The sequence below is a fragment of the Cupressus sempervirens genome, chromosome 2, assembly GCF_028749045.1.
Source record: "Cupressus sempervirens isolate cs-2001-9-10 chromosome 2, ASM2874904v1, whole genome shotgun sequence".
Lineage (NCBI taxonomy): Eukaryota > Viridiplantae > Streptophyta > Pinopsida > Cupressales > Cupressaceae > Cupressus > Cupressus sempervirens.
In genome coordinates this window covers 540,708,799-540,718,288 of record NC_143119.1, presented here as the reverse complement: position 1 = coordinate 540,718,288, position 9,490 = coordinate 540,708,799, and positions in this window count along the sequence as shown.

Here is a 9,490-nt window from a genome sequence, read left to right as displayed (position 1 = left end):
CTTGCCAAGTCGACTCACCATCTCGCCTCTATAAGTTGGCTTGCCGAGTTACCCCACCAAGTCGTCGCCTCTTTAAGCCTGCTCACCGTGTCAGCTCGTCAGGTTGGCTCACCAAGTCGACTAATCAAGTAGGCCCACCAAGTCGCCTCAAGGATAGCTCCTCACCATGAGTCGCCTCACCATGTTGACTCAATGAGTTGCCTCACCATGTTGACTCTTTGAGCCCGCTTACCAGGTCGCCTCACCAAGTCGACTCGAGTACGTTGCCAAGTTGACTCTTTAAGTTCGCTCGCCAGGTCGACTCGCCAAGTCAGCTCACCATGTCATCTCAATGAACCAACTCGCCGAGTCACCTCACCACGTCAGCTCTCTAATACCGCTTGCCAAGTCGCCCCACCAACTCACCCCGTTAGGCCCACTCACCACATCGCCCCGTTAGGCCCACTCTCACCAAGTGGACTCTTTAAGTCTGCTCATAAAGTCGAGCCACCAAGTACTCTCACCAAGTCGACTCTTTAAGTCCTTTCGTCGAGTCACCCCACCAAGTACTCTCACCAAGTCAACTCTTTAGGTCCGTTCATAGAGTCACCCCACCAAGTCGACCCTTCAAGTGGGTTCATCAAGTCACCCCACCAAGTCGACTCTTTAAGTTCATTCATCAAGTCACCCCGCCAGGTCAGCCCACAAATTACTCTCACCGAGTCGACTCTTTAAGTTCGTTTATCAAGTCACCCCGCCAGGTCGGCCCACCAAGTGGACTCTTTAAGTTCGTTCATGAAGTCACTCTGCCAAGTCGGCCCACCAGGTCGACTCTTTAAGTTCGTTCATCAAGTCACCCCGCTAGGTCAGCCCACCAACTACTCTCACCAAGTCGACTCTTTAAGTTTGCTCACCAAGTCACCCCGCCAGGTCGGCCCACCAAGTACTCTCACTAGGTCGACTCTTTAGGTTTGTTCATCAGGTCACCCCACCGAGTACTCTCACCAAGTCGACTCTTTAAGTTCATTCATCAAGTCGCCCCGCCAAGTCGGCCCACCAAATACTCTCACCAAGTCGACCCTTTAAGTTCGGTCATCAACTCACCCCGCCAGGTCGGCCCACCACGTACTCTCACAAAGTCGACTCTTTAGGTTCGTTCATCAATTCACCCCGCCAGCTCGGCCCACCAAGTTCTCTCACCAGGTCGACTCTTTAAGTTCGTTCATCAAGTCACCCCGACAGTTCGATCAACCAAGTACTCTCACAAAGTTGACTCTTTAAGTTCGTTCATCAAGTCACCCTACCAGGTCAGCCCACCAAGTACTCTCACCAAGTCACCCCGCTAGCTCGACCCACCAAGTTGACTCTCTAAGTCCGTTCATCAAGTCACCCCGCCAGGTTGGCCCACCAAGTCGAATCTTTAAGTCCGTTCATCAAGTCACGTGACCAGGTCAGCCCACCGAGTACTCTCGCCAAGTCGACTCTTTAAGTTTGTTCATCAAGTCACCCGGCCAGGTCGGCCCACCAAGTCACCAAGTACTCTCACCAAGTCGACTCTCTAAGTCCGTTCATCAAGTCACCCCGCCAGGTCGGCCCACCAAGTCGAATCTTTAAGTCCGTTCATCAAGTCACCCCACCAAGTACTCTAACCAAGTCGATTCTTCGAGTGCGTTCATCAAGTCACCCGACCAACTACTCTCACCAAGTCGACTCTTTAACTATGTTCATCAAGTCACCCCACCAAGCACTCTCACCACGTCAACTCTTTAGGTCCGTTCATAAAGTCACCCCACCAGGTCGACCCTTCAAGTGCGTTCATCAAGTCACCCCACCAAGTACTCTCACCAATTCGACTCTTTAAGTCTTTTCATCAAGTCACCACACCAAGTACTCTCACCAAGTCAACTCTTTAGGACCGTTCATCAAGTCACCTCGCCAAGTTGACCCTTGAAGTCCATTCATCAAGTCAAACCCCACCAAGTACTCCCACCAAGTCGACTCTTTAAGTCAGTTCACGAAGTCACCCAACCAGGTCGGCCCACCAAGGACTCTCACCAAGTCGACTCTCTAAGTCTGTTCATCAGGTCACCCCACCGAGTACTCTCACCAAGTCAACTCTTTAGGTCCGTTCATCAAGTCACCTCGCAAAGTCGACCCTCTAAGTTCGTTCATCGAGTCACCCCGCCAAGTCGACTCTTTAAGTCCTTTCATCAAGTCACCCCGCCAAGCCGACTCTCTAAGTGCGTTCATCAAGTCACCAGAACAACTACTCTCACCAAGTCGACTCTATAAGTCCGTTCATCAAGTCGGCCCACCAAGTACTCCCACCAAGTCGACTCTTTAAGTCCGTTCATCAGTTCACCCTGCCAAGTACTCTCACCAAGTCAACTCTTTAGGTCCGTTCATCGAGTCACCCCGCCAAGTCGACCCTTTAAGTCCGTTCATCAAGTCACCCCGCCGAGTTGCTTCTCTAAGCCCACTCACCATGTCAGCTCACCAAGTCGGTTGTTCAAGTACGTTGCCAAGTCAAGTCTTTAAGTTCGCTCACCAGGTCAGCCCGCCCAAGTCGCCTCTTTAAGTTCGTTCGCCAGGTCGGCCCGCCCAAGTCGCATCAGCGGGCTAACTCACCGAGTCACCTCACGAAGTTGACTCTTTAAGTGTGCTCACCAAGTCAGCTCACCAAGTCGACTCACCATCTCGCCTCGATAAGTTGGCTTGCCGAGTTACCCCACCAAGTCGTCGCCTCTTTAAGCCCGCTCACCGTGTCAGCTCATCAGGTCGGCTCACCAAGTCGACTAATCAAGTAGGCCCACCAAGTCGCCTCAAGGATAGCTCCTCACCATGAGTCGCCTCACCATGTTGACTCAATGAGTCGCCTCACCATGTTGACTCTTTGAGCCCGCTCGCCAGGTCGCCTCACCAAGTCGACTCTAGTACATTGCCAAGTTGACTCTTTAAGTTAGCTCGCCAGGTCGACTCGCCAAGTTAGCTCACCATGTCATCTCAACGAACCAACTCGCCAAGTCGCCTCACCACGTCAGCTCTCTAATACCGCTCGCCAAGTCGCCCCACCAACTCGCCCCGTTAGGCCCACTCACCACATCGCCCCATTAGGCCCACTCTCACCAAGTGGACTCTTTAAGTCTGCTCATAAAGTCGAGCCACCAAGTACTCTCACCAAGTCGACTCTTTAAGTCCTATCGTCGAGTCACCCCACCAAGTACTCTCACCAAGTCAACTCTTTAGGTCCGTTCATAGAGTCACCCCACCAAGTCAACCCTTCAAGTGGGTTCATCAAGTCACCCCACCAAGTCGACTCTTTAAGTTCATTCATCAAGTCACCCCGCCAGGTCAGCCCACAAATTACTCTCACCGAGTCAAATCTTTAAGTTCGGTGATCTGGAGAGCGATGCTAAGTGCGGGTGCTTGCGTCTAGCATTTGGGGATGTTTGTGCAAGCGAGCAGGGGAGCTTCTCTTATCGGAACCTCTCCATGGCCTTTGAATATAGACCCAGTGCCGACGATATCGATGGATACGAGCCTTGGATCATAAAATTGTTCAGCTAACATTGGTTTTTGTGAGAGATGGGTACGAAAGCACTTCCCGATCGATACGCGGGAGTTCCCTAAGATCGCCTCTGTGCCAACTCGATCGGCAAAACGTTGGGAATGGTTTGACAGCGGTTGTCATTCCAATGTGTCATCGAGATGTCTTGGAACACAGACTTTCAAGGGCGAGCTCGCGTCTAGCACTTGAATTGTGTGTCGTCACAAGTGAATGGGGAGATCTCTCTGTGAACGGCGGCATGGTGATTGCAAGAGAAAATTGACTTAGTAGTCGGAGCGTTGGCCTCGGGCCATTGTGACGGCCTTGCAATTTCTCTATAATTGCAACCTATGTTTGCGCAGTAGCAGAGTTTGCATGTTAGATTGGCCTTTGTTCTTGACAGTTCGAAGTACTCTCACCAAGTCAGCAAGTCACCATGCTGGCCGAGCCGATCTGGCCGAGCCATGCTGGCCGAGCCGATCTGGGCGAGCCATTCTGGCCGAGCCAATCTGGGCGAGCCCGAAAAATGGTGTCGTGGATGGCTGTTTGGTCACATTTTTCATTGAATTGGATTTTTAAGGATTTTGTCCGCGCTGTCGCAGATTTCTAATGTAGAGCGAGCCTCGCACTAATAGCTTATATAGGAGAGGTTGTTGCCGCGAGCCTCTCCCATGCCCCTTTCATTGATTCAACATTGGTGTCTAGGCGGATCGAATTGTTGGTTTTCAAACGGTTTATGCTGATGTTGAATGAATGAAAGGGGCATGAAGCGATCTCAGTGCTTTTCCTCGGCTCTCCTTTAGATCATGTTTACCGATGACTCAATTTTGGAAAAGTCGAGGCAGCGGTTGCCGATCCATGGCGTGTCTTTTTGGTGATTTTAAAACTTGATCTAAACGTGAGCCCTTGTCTAGCACTCCGGCGTTGCTTGGTATAATGGAAATTTGCTATGGGTGCTCGGTGCTCTAGCAATTTTTTCGTGGTGTACTGATCGCTGCTACATGGGAGCTTTAATATCGAAAGCTCTCGGCAAAAAATGGTGGCCGAGCCATGCTGGCCGACCCGATCTGGCTTAGCCGTTTTCGTCGACCCGATCTGGCTCTTCTTTCTCACTCCATCGGCACAAATTCGGGAGTTGTTCGAAAGCGGTTGTCCTTCCAATGTGTCATTGTGGTGATCCGGAGAGCGATGCTAAGGGCGGGAGCTTGCGTCTAGCATTTGGGGATGTTTGTGCAAGAGAGCAGGGGAGCTTCTCTTATCGGAACCTCTCCGTGGCCTTTGAATATAGACCCAGTGCCGACGATATCGATGGATACGAGCCTTGGATTCTAAAATTTTTCAGCTAACATTGGTTTTCGTGAGAGATGGGTACGAAAGCACTTCCCGATCGATTCGCGGGAGCTCCCTAAGATCGCCTCTGTGCCAACTCGATCGGCACAACATTGGGAATGGTTTGACAGCGGTTGTCATTCCAATGTGTCATCGGGATGTCTTGGAACGCGGCCTTTAAAGGGCGAGATCGCGTCTAGCACTTGGATTTTGCGTCGTCACAAGTGAATGGGGAGATCTCTCTGTGAACGGCGGCATGGTGATTGCAAGAGAAAATTGACTTAGTAGTCAGAGCATTGGCCTCGGGCCATTGTGACGGCCTTGCAATTTCTCTATAATTGCAACCTATGTTTGCGCAGTAGCAGAGTTTGCATGTAAGATTGGCCTTTGTTCTTGACAGTTCCAGGAGATGACCTCCAGAACTTTTGGATTGGGCCCCTTCAAGGTGAAATTCATCCAGTTGATCGGATGAGCTCGATGACCATTTCGCTCCCTTGGCTCCATGAATTCAAATCCCATCCAGCTGCCGTGAAGCCATCCCAATTTTGCTACTGGAGGGCTCTCTCCCCAGAGTCGTTCTCTTTGCAACAACTTCTTTGGCAAAAAAATTTTGGAATGGTTCGGCAGCGATTGTCATTCCAATGGTGCCGTTGTGGTGGTTGCCTGGGCAGCGATCTGAAGGGCCATTCGATGAGAAGAGCCATTGCTTGTGTGAGCAAGGACGAATGCAGCCTCGGATTCCAAATGAAATCAACGACATCGGATCTATATATAAGAGCGGAATTAAGCAGCAACCCGTTTGCCATGCGCGGCTCCCCAAAGTTGCTCGTCTTTCTCACTCCATCGGCACAAATTTGGGAGTTGTTCGACAGTGGTTGTCGTTCCAATGTGTCATTGCGGCAATCCGGAGAGCAATGCTAAGGGCGGGAGCTTGTGTCTAGCATTTGGGATGTTTGTACGAGCGAGCAGGGGAGCTTCTCTTATCAGAACCTCTCCGTGGCCTTTGAATATATAGACCCAGTGCTGACGATATCGATGGATACGAGCCTTGGATTCTAAATTTGTTCACAGCTAAGATTGGTTTTTGTGAGAGATGGGTACAAAAGCACATCTCGATTGCTACGCGGGAGCTCCCTAAGGTCGCCTCTGTGCCAACTTGATCGGCACAACATTGGGAATGGTTCGACAGTGGTTGTCGTTCCAATGTGTCATCGGGGGATGTCTTGGAAAGTGTTATGGCCTTTCAAGGGCGAGCTCGCGTCTATCACTTGGATTGTGCGTCGCGTCGCAAGTGAATGGGGAGATCTCTCTGTGAACGGCGGCATGGTGATTGCAAGAGAAAATTGACTTAGTCGGAGCATTGGCCTCGGGCCACTGTGATGGCCTGGCAATTTCTCTTTAATTGCAACCTATGTTTGCGCAGTAGTAGAGTTTGCAAGTAAGATGGTCCTTGTTCTTGATAGTTCCAGGAGATGACCTCCAGAACTTTTGGATTGGGCCCCTTCAAGGTGAAATTCATCCAGTTGATCGGATGAGCTCGATGACCATTTCAGTCCCTTGGCTCCATGAATTCACATCTCCTAACCGACGAAAATCTTTTGCTCCTTAGAGGACCTCATAATAAATTGGGTCATGGATGGCTGTTTGGTCAGAATTTTCAACGATTTGGATTTTTATGGCGGATGTTGGCGTGTTCGCTAATTTCTAATGCAGAGCGAGCCTCGCACTAATAGCTTATATAGGAGAGGTTGTTGCCGCGAACCTCTCCCGTGCCCCTCTCATTGATTCAACGGCGGTGTCAAGGCGGATGGAAATGTCAGATTTTGAAACGGTGGACGCCGACGTTGAATCAATTGGAGGGGCATGAAGCCCACCCTCGAGGTGCTATTCCTTGACTCTCCTTTAGATCATGTTTTCTTGTCACTCAAGCTGGCGCAATTTCAGAAAGCAGTTGGGCTGCGCGTCACGAGTGACAAGGGAGCCTTTGTGATCGGAAGCTCCCCGTGGCCATTCGATGAGAAGAGCCATTACTTGTGTGAGCAAGGACGAATGCAGCCTCGGATTCCAAACGAAATCAACGACATCGAATCTATATATAGGAGCGGAATGAAGCAGCAGCCAGCCCGTTTGCAATGCGCGGCTCCCCAAACTTGCTATTCTTTCTCACTCCATCGGGGCACAAATTCAGGAGTTGTTCGACAGTGGTTGTCGTTCCAATGGTGTCATTGCGGCGATATTTGTTCACAGCTAAGATTGGTTTTTGTGAGAGATGGGTATGAAAGCACAACCCGATTGCTACGCGGGAGCTCCCTAAGGTCGCCTCTGTGCCAACTCGATCGGCACAACATTGGGAATGGTTCGACAGCGGTTGTCGTTCCAATGTGTCATCGGGGGATGTCTTGGAAAGTGGTCTTTCTTTCAAGGGCGAGCTCACGTCTAGCACTTGGGTTGTGCGTCGCGTCACAAGTGAATGGGGGATGTCTTGGGGGATGTCTTGGAAAGTGGTCTTTCTTTCAAGGGCGAGCTCGCATCTAGCACTTGGACTGTGCGTCGCGTCACAAGTGGATGGGGAGATCTCTCTGTGAACGGCGGCATGGTGATTGCAAGAGAAAATTGACTTAGTCAGAGCCATTGGCCTCGGGCCATTGTGACGGCCTTGCAATTTCTCTTTAATTGCAACCTATGTTTGCGCAGTAGCAGAGTTTGCATGTAAGATGGGCCTTGTTCTCGAGAGTTCCAGGAGATGACCTCTGAAACTTTTGGATTAGGCCCCTTCAAGGTGAAATTCATCCAGTTGATCGGATGAGCTCGATGACCATTTCAGTCCCTCGGCTCCATGAACTCACATCTCCTAACCGATGACAATCTTTTGCTCCTCTGCCGACCTCATAAAAAATTGGGTCGTGAATGGCTGTTTGGTAGGAATTTTAAAGGTTTTGGATTTTTAAGGCGGATGTCGGTGTGTTCGCTAATTTCTAATGCAGAGCAAGCCTCGCACTAATAGCTTATATAGGAGAGGTGGTTGCCGCGAGCCTCTCCCGTGCCCCTCTCACTGATTCAACGCCGGTGTCAAGGCGGATGGATATGTCGGATTTTGAAACGATGGACGCCGACGTTGAATCAATTAGAGGGGCATGAAGCCCACCCTTGATGTGCTATTCCTCGACTCTCCTTTTAGATCATGTTTTCTTCTCACTCAGCTGGCGCAATTTTGGAAAAAGGTTTGGCAGCGGTTGCCATCCCTCACCGCATCTACTTGGTGATTTTAAAACTCGATCTAAAACGGGAGCCCTCGCCTAGCACCTCCGTCCGGTGTTGCTCGGGTATTGCATAAAATTATGCCAACGGCGCGAATCCCCCAATGAATGCATATGCTTGGACCCTCTGTTAGATCACCTTCTTCGATCACTCGATCGATGCAACTACGAAAGAGACTTGGTAGAGGTTGCCATTGTACAGCGCGTCTGCTTAGCGATTTCGAAGTTGATCTAATGGTGAGCCCTTGTCTCTAGCTATGAGCTGGGTGGTTGGCACTCTAGCAAAATTTTTTGCGTGCCTATCACGGCTACAATGGGAGAGGTGGTTTCCGCGAGCCTCTCCCGTGCCCCCCTCATTGATTCAATGCCGCTGTCAGGGCGGATGGATATGTCGGATTTTGAAACGGTGGACGGTGACATTGAATCAATTAGAGGGGCATGAAGCCCACCCTTGAGGGTGCTATTCCTGGACTCTCCTTTAGATCATGTTTTCTTGTCACTCAGCTGGCGCAATTTCGGAAAAAGGTTTGGCCAGCGGTTGCCAGCCCTCATCGCGTCTACTTGGTGATTTTAAAACTCGATCTAAAACGGGAGCCCTCATCTAGCACCTCCGTCCGGTGTTGCTCGGGTATTGCATAAATTTATGCCATCGGCGCGAATCCCCCAACGAATGCCTACGCTTGGACCCTCTCTTAGATCACCTTCTTCGATCACTCGACCGACGCAACTACGGAAGAGACTTGGCTGCGGTTGCCATTCTACAGCGCGTCTGTTCAGCGATTTCGAAGTTGATCTAATGGCGAGCCCTTGTCTCTAGGCATGAGGTGGGTGCTTGGCGCTCTAGCAAAATTTTTTGCATGCCTATCGCGGCTACAACGGGAGAGGTGGTTGCCGCGAGCCTCTCCCGTGCACCCCTCATTGATTCAACACCGCTGTCAGGGCGGATGGATATGTCAGATTTTGAAACGGTGGACGCCGATGTTGAATCAATTAGAGGGGCATGAAGCCCACCCTCAAGGGTGCTATTCCTGGGCTCTCCTTTAGATCATGTTTTCTTGTCACTCAGCTGGCGCAATTTCGGAAAAAGGTTTGGCAGCGGTTGCCAGCCCTCACCGCGTCTACTTGGTGATTTTAAAACTCGATCTAAAATGGGAGACCTCGTCTAGCACCTCCGTCCGGTGTTGCTCAGGTATTGCATAAATTTATGCCATCGGCATGAATCCCCCAACAAATGCCAACATGCTTGGACCCTCTCTTAGATCACCTTCTTCGATCACTCGACCGACGCAACTACGGAAGAGACTTGGCAGCGGTTGCCATTCTACAGCGCGTCTGTTCAGCGATTTCGAAGTTGATCTAATGGCGAGCCCTTGTCTCT